The sequence below is a fragment of the Gobius niger genome, assembly GCF_951799975.1.
Source record: "Gobius niger genome assembly, chromosome: 2".
Classification (NCBI taxonomy): domain Eukaryota; kingdom Metazoa; phylum Chordata; class Actinopteri; order Gobiiformes; family Gobiidae; genus Gobius; species Gobius niger.
In genome coordinates this window covers 19845549-19858062 of record NC_136853.1, presented here as the reverse complement: position 1 = coordinate 19858062, position 12514 = coordinate 19845549, and the positions used below count along the sequence as shown (strand labels likewise).

The window sequence follows — 12514 nt, the reverse complement described above, 5'->3', positions numbered from 1 at the left end:
ATTGTGCACTCAGTCCTTTTTTTACTTTCAACTTTATTATTTTTTAACATAACATAACACAAATCAATAAATATGATAACAGTGCAGTTATGGTTGGACATAAGGGGCCGTCAAATCACTGCCATTACCAAGCAATAAACTCTAATTGAAGTCAGGATGTGACAGTAATAATGCTGTGTCAAGCAGCAGATCAGTAACACGGTATGAAGAGAGCTCTGCAGCTTAGCATAGTGAAGCTTGCCCCAGGTATTGTATTGATTAATAATGTAAACAGCTCTTTGTCTCTGTCCATTTGAGAAATAGCTTGGAATTAGTTACAGAGAATGGCCATTTCTCTTCATACTCAGTGGCAGCAATGTTGTCAATAAGTTTTTTTGTAGGCAGTACTAACTCCTTGAAGAGTTTATTAATCATCTCTGGCATTAATATGTCAATATGCCAATTCCAAAATCCCATAGACTTGGTTGTTTGAGATCAGTTCTGTCGAGTTGAAACTTTAAAAATGTGTACTGTGGATGACTGAGAGTGTATAAAAATGTTTAAAATGACAATATTAAATGATTACATCCGGGTGCTGTTTTAAGTTCAGTGGCTAAAGTGGACATTGGGAGGTGCTTGTACTTTAGAAGACTCTGTATGCTACATTAGTCTGACATTTCTTCTTTGGCTGTCTGTCATGTTCGGCGTTGACTGGCTTTGCTCTCATGGGCCTTTTCATACGCAACCATCAAATGGAAGTCACCTGTGTGCAAGGCTCCTGCTCTCAGCTCCCAGCCACTTCAACCTGCTGTTGTCGCATTACGCATGGTGTATGAACGATGGGCGAGTGAGTCCTTGATGTAAAGTGCTTTGGGTACTACTACCTCTTGTCAAGAAGCCTTGCACAGTAAGATAAAGGCGGTTGGTGTCGTTAACACTCACCAATAGTAAAGCCAAAATGGATGTTTTTTCACAGCAAATTGTTCAGTAGAAGCGAAAAATTGCACTTGTTGCTAACGCTAGAATATGTAGCATGAAGCTCACGTAAGCTGGTTAGCATTGTCCGATTTTTAAGTATTCATGGACTGTTGAACCACTTTGCTCCTCTCTATGTCTCTGTGTCTTTATTAAGTAGAATAATACAGTATTCATAACTCAGAGTAGCATTTGTTAAAGTAATGGAGGAGAAATGGGAGAACGATTTATTTCTTTTTTTTCTTCGTTTTCCAATTCCAAAGATGCCGTCTGTATCTATCTCCTTAGTCTGTGTCCCAGTGCTGTTTCCTCAACATTAAGTCCTTCAGTTTTCAAAGCCCCATATTCCTGAGACCGGCCGGTGTGCTTTTTCGTGGGCTGAAAGTCCGGACAAGCTCCTGTTCTTGTTAAAACACAATGATCCAGGCCATTCCAAACTGAGTCCAGTTTAAATTAAACAACAGCGATATAGGGATGGCAAACATATCTGCAATAAAAGCACATTTCCTAGATTGCACCAAAGTTCATCCATTCAGAGATAAAGCCAAAGGTTTTATTGGATTTTTTTGTTTTGCTAGCCGTGTCCTTTCAAACACTGCTCACTGGCTCTTACTGTGTGATCGATTACAGCGACTTCATCCAAAGAGATGCGTTAACGTCACCTTGGGCCAGCAGCCGTCGGGACATGTAACCTCGTAAACACAAGCTTCTGATTGGTTGCAGGGTCCGTTCATGTTCTAATGTATATGCCTGTTGTTTTATATGGAGCAGAGGCTGCTGAAGTGGATCTGAGCTGGCCTTGACAGCACGCTACAGAGTAAATCGAGTCGTAACATGTTATGTGTGATACTGTATCGCCAGATCCATAGCAATACAACCCAAAATATGATGCCGATTTAAGAGGATTCAGCGTTTACACTCCAGCTCCCCAGTTTTGAGTCATAGTTTTCAACAATTGGAACAGATTTTAAAGGATTGCTTTCAATCACTGAAGCATAAAGAATGGTGAGAAGTGCTGAGTGTCATTGGGAGTTAGGGAATGCATTCTCTGTAATGTGATCTAACATGTGGCTCTGTGGGAGACACTGACGGAATGACAGTAATACCAATACAGATGGGTTTGTAAGCATCAAGGCCGCAGCAGATCGATGTATGGGTCGATTGCACGTCAGCTTGTGAGCCAGTTTTATGAGGCTGTTTTGAACTGTGGTTTTGGCTGGTAACCCATGTGTAATGGTCAATACATCTCAGATAATGTCTGCTCTCCAATATTCCCGAGCCCATTTGCCCACTGAATTAATTTAATATTTGCATTTATGGACCTGCACAGAGATTGACCGCACAATATGTACAAAATAAAAGGGGAATGACTGGGACAAGATACTTTACTAAATTTAATTATAGTGTTTTGGTAAACAATCCTTCATTGTTTAATTTGAAATTGCAAAAGCTCTTGATTGTAAAACTGACGTTTAGGTTTTTAAATTTCATTGAGATGTATTGCTGTCATCCAATTCAAATTCAAAGGGAAAAAAAACAAGAATACTTCTTTATACTCAATATAACAAGGAAATGAAAAGAAAATGAGAAATCCAGTCAACAAAAATAGTTTAATGTTTGTTTTATTTATTCACCAGTAAATAAAAGTTTACCTGGCATCAAGTGCTCTGAAGGACATTACACTGAGGCCATTGTGATCGAATGGCATTGTACAGTATTTGTGCCGCTGGTTTATTAATGCAGCGGACAAAAAACATCCCATATTCAATGAAAGCAATGAAAACGAAGAGGCAATGCGACCGATTATACAATGCACGTAGGAACCCATGACGCACAAACCTTTCTGCTTAGGGCCCCAAAATGGCTTGCAGCGGCCCTGTAGGAAAGCTCTTGTAAGCCCAGCGACAGCTTGCCTTACATAAACTTCATACGCGCCCCAACAGTTGGTGGTTCCAGGTGTTTTCTGCCAGGAATAGTCTGCACATCACTGCTGCGCATTGCTCATTAAAATTTTACTTATGGAATAATTCATGCGTACAATATTAGGTCACCAAACTCTTAAGTCTCACACAACAAAAGAACATGGTTAAATACTTTTCGGGCTCATGTACAGTCTAGATCTTAATGTTCCCTGATAATGTTTTTATCTACTAGGACGTTGTGCCTATGCAGAGCACTTAGAGGTCACAACTTCGCTCTGCATGTTCAGCTGCTGCAGTGCCCAGCGACACATCCATATTTTATTCTGGCCCATGGCAAAGAGGGGAGCTATAGATAGCACTTTATTTTTGTTCCTCTGCAACAGTAAATGCCTCTGTACACAGGAGGAGAAGGGGGAGGAGAAATGAAAGTGTGCTGATAGGTATTTCAGCTTAGTCATAAAATACAGAAACACTGACTGGTACATTACAGCATGCAAAATGTTTACTATCGTCAATTTGATGATTTGATTGAGTTGTCTTTGTTTCAGGTCTATCAAGCAACTTTTTCCAAAAACTAAAAGCCAATTTACACTCAGGCACATCCGAGGAGAAGGGTTCAGGACTGCTACAAAACAGTGTAGAGAAGAGTAAATGAAGACTAATGTACATACAGAACTTCATGAGACACAATATGTTTAGTCTCGCACCCAGTGATGTGAGTCCTGTCAGGGTTTAGATAGGCTCCTAGCTTGTGTGTCCATAAAGGCAAAAGAAAATAAATGTTGACCATTTACATAAAGCTACGGAGTTGTCATTGCTGTTATTGAAAAATAAATGAGTAGACATTGATTGTGGGTGTATCTCATCCTGTGCTCAATGATTGTATCTATTTAATACGTATCAAGCTGTAAAAATTCAAACCACCCTTTTATTTATATATCATTATATATCATATATCTAGAACTTCTCTGCTCCAAATGTGTGCACAACAACAGCAGTGCTCAAGTCCATAAGCGCTTTCAAAGGTGTCCACAGCAGTGCAGTAGCAAAACGAACCAAGTGCTATTGCTCCTGTAAACTGGTGGTCACAGTTTACAGGCGCTCCAGTTTGAGTGACAGAGTAGCTCACGCGGCGTCTTTTTAATGTGTGCCGGCAAATTGAGACTATTTTAAAAAAACTATGCCGTTGAAATTGATTTGCGTTAACACGATATTTTGAACAGCACTAATATATATATTTATATATTTATACATTACCTGTCAAAAGTTTGGAGACGTGTTTTATGTATCTATTATTTACTATTGTGTGATTCTCATTGAAGACATTAAAGTGACGAGATGCATGTTGGTCATTGTATACTCACTACTGCCACCTCAGGTCTTACGCATAAATGCAGCTTCTATATTAAGCTCGTGCATGACGGTGCTTCGGACCTGAATGAACAGCTTTTTGAGTGACAGAGCAGGATTTTAGAGGCAGTTGTGGTGAACAGGTCTGAGCTCATTCTACACATTAGGACATGGCTGGAACGTGTAGGGGGAGGAAAATACTTCATTTTTAAAATTATTTTTAAACTCTGTATAGTCCCTTTAGAGTATAAATAATTATGTAGGAAACAAAAAAGTGTATGTTTTATATTTTAAATTCTTCAAAATTGTCACCCTTAATTCTTGGCATTTCCTCAGTGAGCGTCATATAATAAGGCTGTCACCTGAAATAGTTTAACTAACAGTCTGTGAAGTGAAAACCATTTCTGGTGACGACATCGTGAAGCTCATTGAGAAAATGTCAAAAATGCAAAGCAGTAATCGAAGCAAAAGGCCCAATCTGTTTCAACTTTTTTTTGTTTAAAACATAATTCTGTCATAAATTAATGCCTTCAGTGAGAATCTACAGTGTAAATGGTCTTGAAATGAAAGAAAAAACAATTCCTAAAATATATGTATATACTATATAACACATAAAACCTCTTTGGCCTTTTGGTTGCTGTGTATATTTTGTGCATCTGCTCATTGCTCTCCATTCGATTCTCACTTTTCAAATAGTAGTGCTTTTGATAAATCACAGCGAAGGCATTTTTCCTCTCATCTGACCTCTGCTGTTGTTGTTCGTCCCCTAATCTCCAAAGAGAAAAGGACAGAGTAAATAGAGATGTGTTTTGAGCGTTGTCAGTCACAGTTAGCAGAGTTCAAAAGAGGTGACTGGGCAATGAAATGAAAGCTATAATCTTTTCCTGAGTGATTCTTCTCACAATCGTCTGCGTTGTGTTGTGGTCCAGTGCTTTGCTGGGGTGCTCTTCCAAGTTGTGTAGATCTGCTTCTGTAAATTCAAACATGTCAACCACGTATGTCAAGAGTCCTGTGTTCAATTGCAATTTCATTATGGTGTGGGTCCTTATGTGGAGTCTGCAGGTTCCCACTGTGTCTGGGTGAATGAGGTCTTCCAAAGCCCATTCATATAGATGTGGGACAGGCAAGTTGAATTCATGGCTCATGAAATTGGATCATTACACAGATGTCTTCATTCTGCAGCTTGGACCTCAGATGCTACAGTAATGTACAGTACTGCACTGTATTAAGAAACTCAAACCCATCCAACATAGACATGACACATATGTTTTTATGAATATTAGCTGCTTCTCAAAAGACATGCAACTATTCTCTATTGACAAATCTCAGTTTTTAGTTTTCACTCAGACAAAAAGAGCGTATCTCCTGCTGTTAGATGAGCTAAGATTCTGTGCAGTACTGCGAGCTGAACTCGCCTCCAGCCACAGGTCAGCGCTGAGGAGTCTCTGAGCCTCACATTTGGGAGGCGGCAAATATTCCCTCAATCCTATGTGAAATAAGGGTCAAGTACTATTTATGGACAGAGAGCCATGGTCAAAGGGTTCACTTTCTGACAGACAGTAATTCCCCTCGGCTGGATCAGCGATTTTGTCGGTCTACACTGTTCATTTGCCCCACCGCCCCATCCCCCTTGTAGCCAGTCTTTCTCAGTGCATTTCTGCTGACAGAACCACTCCTGCCATTGTCAGCAATAGGTGTCTTTTTCTTTACAGGTATAAGCACCATAGGACCCATTGTCTCTAGTTTCACTGAGAGCATTGGAACAAACAGTACAGTGCATTATTAGTGCAAAAATATTAGATTGCATTGAATGGATTAGCTTTTTTAATTAGGCATTTAACCTGTTATGTGTGCTTTTGTTGATTCAGAACACTCAGATCTAAAAATAAATAATAATTAAAGGGGGGGGGGGGCTGCGTAGGATTTCTCGGGGTACTCCGGCATCCTCAACCACTAAAAACGTGTACAAAAGACCAGGATGAATAAGAGTGTTTTTGAGAGAGCGAGCGTGACTCAACAGATGGAAATGAGCCTAAAGCTACAATCTGGCGTGTTTATGCATGTAGTTTGCGGGTAAAAACACGCACATCCACAGGTCCAGTGTGCAGGATAAAAAAAATAAAATAAATAAAGAATAAATAAATGAAAGATCCGTACTACTGTGTCGCTCCCAAGCTTTTAAAATGCTCACCGAGTGACGTTTCGGGTCTTAGCCCTTCTTCAGACCCGTTTATGCATGTATCCATGTATGTTCATTAACATGCACTGTCCCAACCAAATAAACAAACAAATACAAATAATGCAAATAACACTGAGAATATGTTTTCACGAACTGAGAATTAGGTGTTGAGATATCCAAATCTCCCGGTACAATGATATGGTTTGAACCTCCAAGTAAATAAATATTTCTGTATTGTCAGAAGGGCTCACAGTATTGTTGGCATGCTCACATTATCTCCATACACTGAGTAGTCTGTTTTGACCAGTCATTGGTATTTATATTTGCATGAGTGAGTTGTCTGTGCTTCTATTGTTCATTATATTTTTTCTAATTGATTGATTTATTTTCCTATTGATAATAATATTTCAATGTATATGATTGTTTTCCCCCCACAATTTCTATTATGTTTTTTATTCAGCTGCACTGATGAGTGTCTTTCACAAGTATGGTTCAGTTTCAGTGTGGTGTTTTAGTGTGTGCTTTAGTTGCTTGTCAATGTCCTACCACAGACCCGTGTTTTGGAGATTACCAATCGTCTTCTATAAATGGTGTTCTTCTTCTGCTGCTGCCTGGATGCTTGTTAATGTTTCTCTCCTATGCCCGCCGCTGCCTCCCTGTCACCTCAGTGAACCCTTAATAAGGACACTGTCCATCACCTCGCACCAGCATGTCATTGTACTCGCAACCGTTTTTTGTTGTTGTTGTTTTTATTTAGTTTGAAACTTACGGCAATGTCATCCCAGGCAAGGTAGAAAATTGAAGAGTATGATTGAGCGCACAGACACTTTGCTGAGAAGTGGGTATTCATATTTGAAGGCTAATAATTACCTCAACTGTGTATTTTGCCGTTTGAGGACGCTAGTTTTGACTGTTGGTGGTTTTTTTTTGGTGTTTTTTTGGAGAGATCAATTTTAATGCACTACAGAAACCCTAAAATGCTCACTGACTGAAGAAAGCAATTAAAGCGGAAATTGAAATTACAGAAAGCATCAGTTTTGAGTTTGATGGTTGTAAACATTTCAACAATTGTGAAGTGTCGCATAAAAAAGCAGAGGTTTGTGAGCCAAGAATAATGCAGAGCAACAGCTTGCCTTTATTTTTTCACCAGCACAGACCGACAGAGATATTATCAAGCATCACTTGCAATGACCCATGTTTGTTTGGAGCTTGTATTATACAATGCAACAACTAGCTTTGGATTTAATCAAGATGCAATTTACTGTGCTAGGACTTTGCTTTAAACACACTGTTCCACGTACTGTGCATTTTACTATAGAAGACAGACTGGTGCTGATAGAATGTTTGCTCTAACACCAGTCATCACAAGGAGGCGCAACAGGAAAAAAGGAAAAAAGGACACACGAGGAGGTATCCAGGCAAGACTCACAGCCAAGCCACACAAGCCTTCTGTCCCTACTATTGTTCTGGTGAATGTACTTTCACTGGAGAAGAAGACGGACTATATTCGGAGATGGTGAAAGACTGCTGTGGGGCGGAGGGAGCTGCGCAGGAGGAAGAGGAAGTTGGAGGAACTGACCAGTGTGGGAAACACCACGTTCTCAAAGAGGGACCAACCCATCACAAATAAAGCACTTACTTCGTTACTTACTTAATCTATGCCTACTTTTTAAAGTTTTAAATGGTGAGAGGTTTTGTCTTGTTGACTTCAGAAAAGAGTCACACGCTCTTTTGCCAGAGGACAGTGCAGTGTTCCCAAATGTAGGCCTTCTCCTCTGTGGCCATAGGTCCTTGGAATAGTTCGCCAACAGAGGTTCTGGCCTGCACAGAGTTTCCTGTATTCACACATAATTTGCAGAAATGGCTGAGACACTGCAGGTGAATAGGGAAAAATAAATACATTTAGAGATATCGATTTGAAACTTTTGCTGAACATTACTGATGTAAATATGAGAAAAAAATGTATTGAAGGTGTTCTGTCATTTTATGTTTTCATATAAAAATAAGGCATTTTGTGCATCAAAATGGCCAAAATTGCCTATAGTTTCAGCAACAAAATCGAATTAATGGATTGACCCTGTTTTTCGGGGGGTTCAAAGCTGAATGAATCAAATTTAGAATTAGCTCTTAAAGAAAAACAATCCAAACATCTTAAAAAAACCTTGTTAAGCCCAAGACTGGAAAGTTTGGAGTCAGTAGGAGCTACTATAGTGGCTCATGAGTGGAGCATAAACCTAATTTTGAGAAAACCAGTCCTCAAGTGTTGTCCCGAGTGCGCGGTACCTTTCTCTGCTCTTCTGTATCGGGCGTCTCACTGGAGAAAAAATACCATATTTTGGTGATAGTGTCATCGTGGACACCCTTTGCAGGACCTGTGGTTGTAAAATCTTTGCAAAATCATTGAACGCCTTAGCAGTCGTAGTAGCATTAAATGACATGGATGGAAGTTGTTGATCTAAAAGTGTATGTTCTGTATCCATGATTGAGAAGGAGAGAGACAGACAGAAGGCGGAGAGAACGAGAGAGAAAGGTATTCAGAGTGTAAGAGAATGATTTTAAAGCGTAGCTTGATTGTTGTGGTACAAAAGTCAAATTTAGAGTTGAATTCAAAATGCTTCTATTAACCTTTAAATGCCTGAATGGCCTCGCCCCCTCCTGTCTGACCTGGTTCACCCTGACGCTCCCTCTCATACTCTCAGGCTGCGACTGGTTGTTCCGAACACCAACTTCACCAACTAACTTCGGGGAGACCGAGTCTTCTCTGTGGCTGTGGACCAGGCTGCCCTCAGAGATTAGACAGGCCCAGTCTCTACCTGATCTCAAACCTCTCCTAAAAACGTGCCTCAACTGTTTCACATGCCATCCTAGCTTTGCGTCACATATTCCAATCAACACAAAGAGCTACACAAAGGCAAGGTAAAACCATCATGGTAATGGCGACATTTGTTCTGAAATCAAAGCGTCTCAAGGCAGTGTCATCAAATGCATTGTGCTTCTTTGCCTTTAGCCTTATCCTCTGCATCACACTCTCCTCTCCGGGGCTCGGGCCTTGCTCATCGGCATTTGTGATGAGAGACGGAGACTCCGCTGGGAGCAAAATATCACCATTATTCACAGACAGGGTGCACCTCAGAAGCGGAGTGACGGATCAAAAGATGCCGATGATAGGTGGGGGGTGAGCTGGTGGGCGGAGGCACCCAGGGTGATGAATGGGCCAATCTTTTCGGCATAGCTTTGTGGCACATCTCAGGACAGAGTTGCTTTTAGACTTTTTAGGCCTATTCTGGTTGGATCAGTCATTCCTGCCATTGCACTTTTACTTCATTCATGTAATGCAGGGCGATCGGGCCAAAAATCCAAACACTGTTGGTTGGGGGCCTAATCAGATAAAATATTTTTGACAAAGTTAATAGTAATTTGACTTCTTTTGTTATTTGCTACATAATTTATAACTAAAGCAGCAGCTGGGGGGGGGAGTCACGCTCTTGCTGAAGTGCAGGTGGTTCAAATGAGTTTGATGCAATTTATGGGCAGGCCGGTTAGAACTGTAATGCATCTCGGGTGCCAACAGACATTACCTTCGACATGTCCGCTATATGGCATCTGCCTCGCGTATATAGGGATTTTCACATAACTCAAAGTTGCTTCACATTACATATTCACTTGCTTGGATGTGGTAAACCCTTTTTGTTGCCACACACTGACCGGCACTGATTAATAGAGACTTGGCTGCTTAGGAGAGCTGAGTTCAAACCACCAACCCACCACTTTCACACTTTAGCTCACAGTGATGCTACCTTGTCAGGCAAGTTAGATGTATTTCAATTGGTTTGTTCATCTGTTTATTGACCATCTTAGTTGGACTATTGATAATGGGCAAAAGCAGGAATCAGATTTTGAAGCAGATCTTAAAGGTTGAATTTCACTCTAGCCTAACCATTCAAAAATGGAAGAATTAAGTTTTTTTTGTATTACTTCATTAACTGTATCCAGGATGAAGACTGGGCAGTTGCCACCATACCATTGCAACTTTTGTCCTTGACAAAGATCCGCATGTATCGGTTTCATATTCTTTTTGCCTGCAATATTTTCGTTCTTCGTGTTTGAGTGGGCAATGCTGACACAGCCTGTACCTAAATAGCCTCAATGATTCAGTGTTAACAAGCTGTGACCAATATGCCAATGGGGATATCTACCATATAAGTGGAAGTAAACGGTCTCATAGAGACTGATTGGAAAGACCTTGCCATCCCAAAACAGAAGGTCTAAAGTTTTTTTTTTCTATTTAACTATTCACTTGACATTTTGGACCGGTGCTTAAAGGCCCTATACCTGATTTTTTTCTTTTTTTTCTTTTTCATTGCAAACAATCAAAGGGGAAGGCACCAAATTAAAATGTTAGTTGTGGTCCAAACTCATTCGAAAATGTACTAGTTTATAGGCACATTTCACAACTTGCAGGGTCACTTTTCAGGGTCACTTTCACAAAAATGCTATAAAAATAGCCTGAAAGTTGATGAAATTGATACAAATGTTTTAGAATTTGATGCACACTGTTCTCCTCACAAACATTTGAGTTTTCAATATACCTATAAGGATGATGAAATGCATTTTATTTTATTTTATTTTATTTTAGAAGTAATCAGGTATAGCTCCTTTAAGGCGAGACACGACAGGTAAAAATATAGGTTTTTCACACAGTGGTCAATGTTGAGATTTTTAGCTATTTTTTTCCCTTAACATCTTTAATGTCAGACTATAAGAAAGACGAAACCTACCCTTAATGATGGTAATATGTTCTTGTACCTGACAGTTTCGGCTATTACTGCAGCCTTCCTCAGAGGTGTCACTTTATGTTGCGGTGACGTGTCTGGTTAGCTCATTTTAACAGTTTGTGGCTCTGTCTGTCTTTTTAGTAACTCCTACAGACTCCGAACTTGCATTACATTTTCCTCATTTTTATTTCAGTACTGTCAAGCAAAGGTTTCAGAGGTTTTTCCCTCTTCACCTCCAGTGTCTCGCTCAAAGTCATAAAACTTTGGCTCTGATCTTTCCCCCTTCATTAAGAGAAAAATGTCTGCATTGCACACTCTTTCCCCTTCAGTTGTTTTGATGTCAACACCCATCAGGGACATCAACACTGAGCAATCAGTGAAAGTGAAAGCCCTCAGTGAAAGCCATCATATCAGTGTAGCACAATCCCTATGGTGTAGAGCAGGGGTTCCCAAAGCTTTACCCTTCAAGGGTAAAAGAGCCAGTGGGCTGCGAGCCAAATGCAGCAATTTCAAGCATTAAACATTTAAAATAGTCACTTTGTTATTCAGGTTTTTGTCCTCAGCATGTTTCTTTATCGGTGCCAATAACATTTGCAAGAACAAAATAACATTATTAGAGCCTTAGTTAGAACACACAAAACAACTGCAAAGTCCTCCAATGGGACGCATGGAGGTGGTCTTTGGACTTTACAGACTCAGTGTTAGGCTCTGGTTAGTCTATGTTGAGTATGTTATCCCAGTGTGTCAACAATCATGCCAAGGCAAGTGGTTTCCTTAAGCAGCGCTAATCGCCATTCGTTTAAACGGCCGTGTTATTCCACAAGCAGCTCATGAAATCCAGTCCGTGTTTTTGTCCATACTTCATCTGAGTTATCCAGTCTGTTTTTTAAGCAAAATTCACCTCCCATGTTTCTTTTCACAAAGCAAAGCAGCTCGCTCCTGCTGCAGTAAATAGTACGGTCTTGTGATGCAGCAATTGTTAAGGTTAAAGGAGCTATACCTGATTTTGCTTCTAGAAATGGAATGAAATTTATTTTACTCCTTTAGTATATTAATAACTCAGACATTTGTAGCGAAAACACTGTGCATGAAATTATAAAACATTTGTATCAATTTTATGAACTTTCAGGCTATTTTTCTAGCATTTTTGTGAAAGTGACCCTAACATGTGACCCTGCAAGTTGTGAAATGTGTCGATAAATTTGTCCCCGTAAAGAATTTGGATGCAACAAATATAGTAGGAAAGTTACGAATGAGTTTGGACCACAACTAACATTTAATTTAGTGGCTTCCCCTTTCATTGTTTGGAATTTAAAAAAAATCAGGTATAGGCC

At 40.0% G+C, this 12514-nt stretch overlaps 1 protein-coding gene across 1 annotated transcript in view; it reads left to right on the top strand.

Moving 5' to 3' along the window:
- Positions 1–12514, top strand: part of astn2 (astrotactin 2) — a 294590-nt gene that overhangs the window by 113947 nt on the left and 168129 nt on the right. The gene's annotated exons all lie outside the window — the stretch shown is intronic.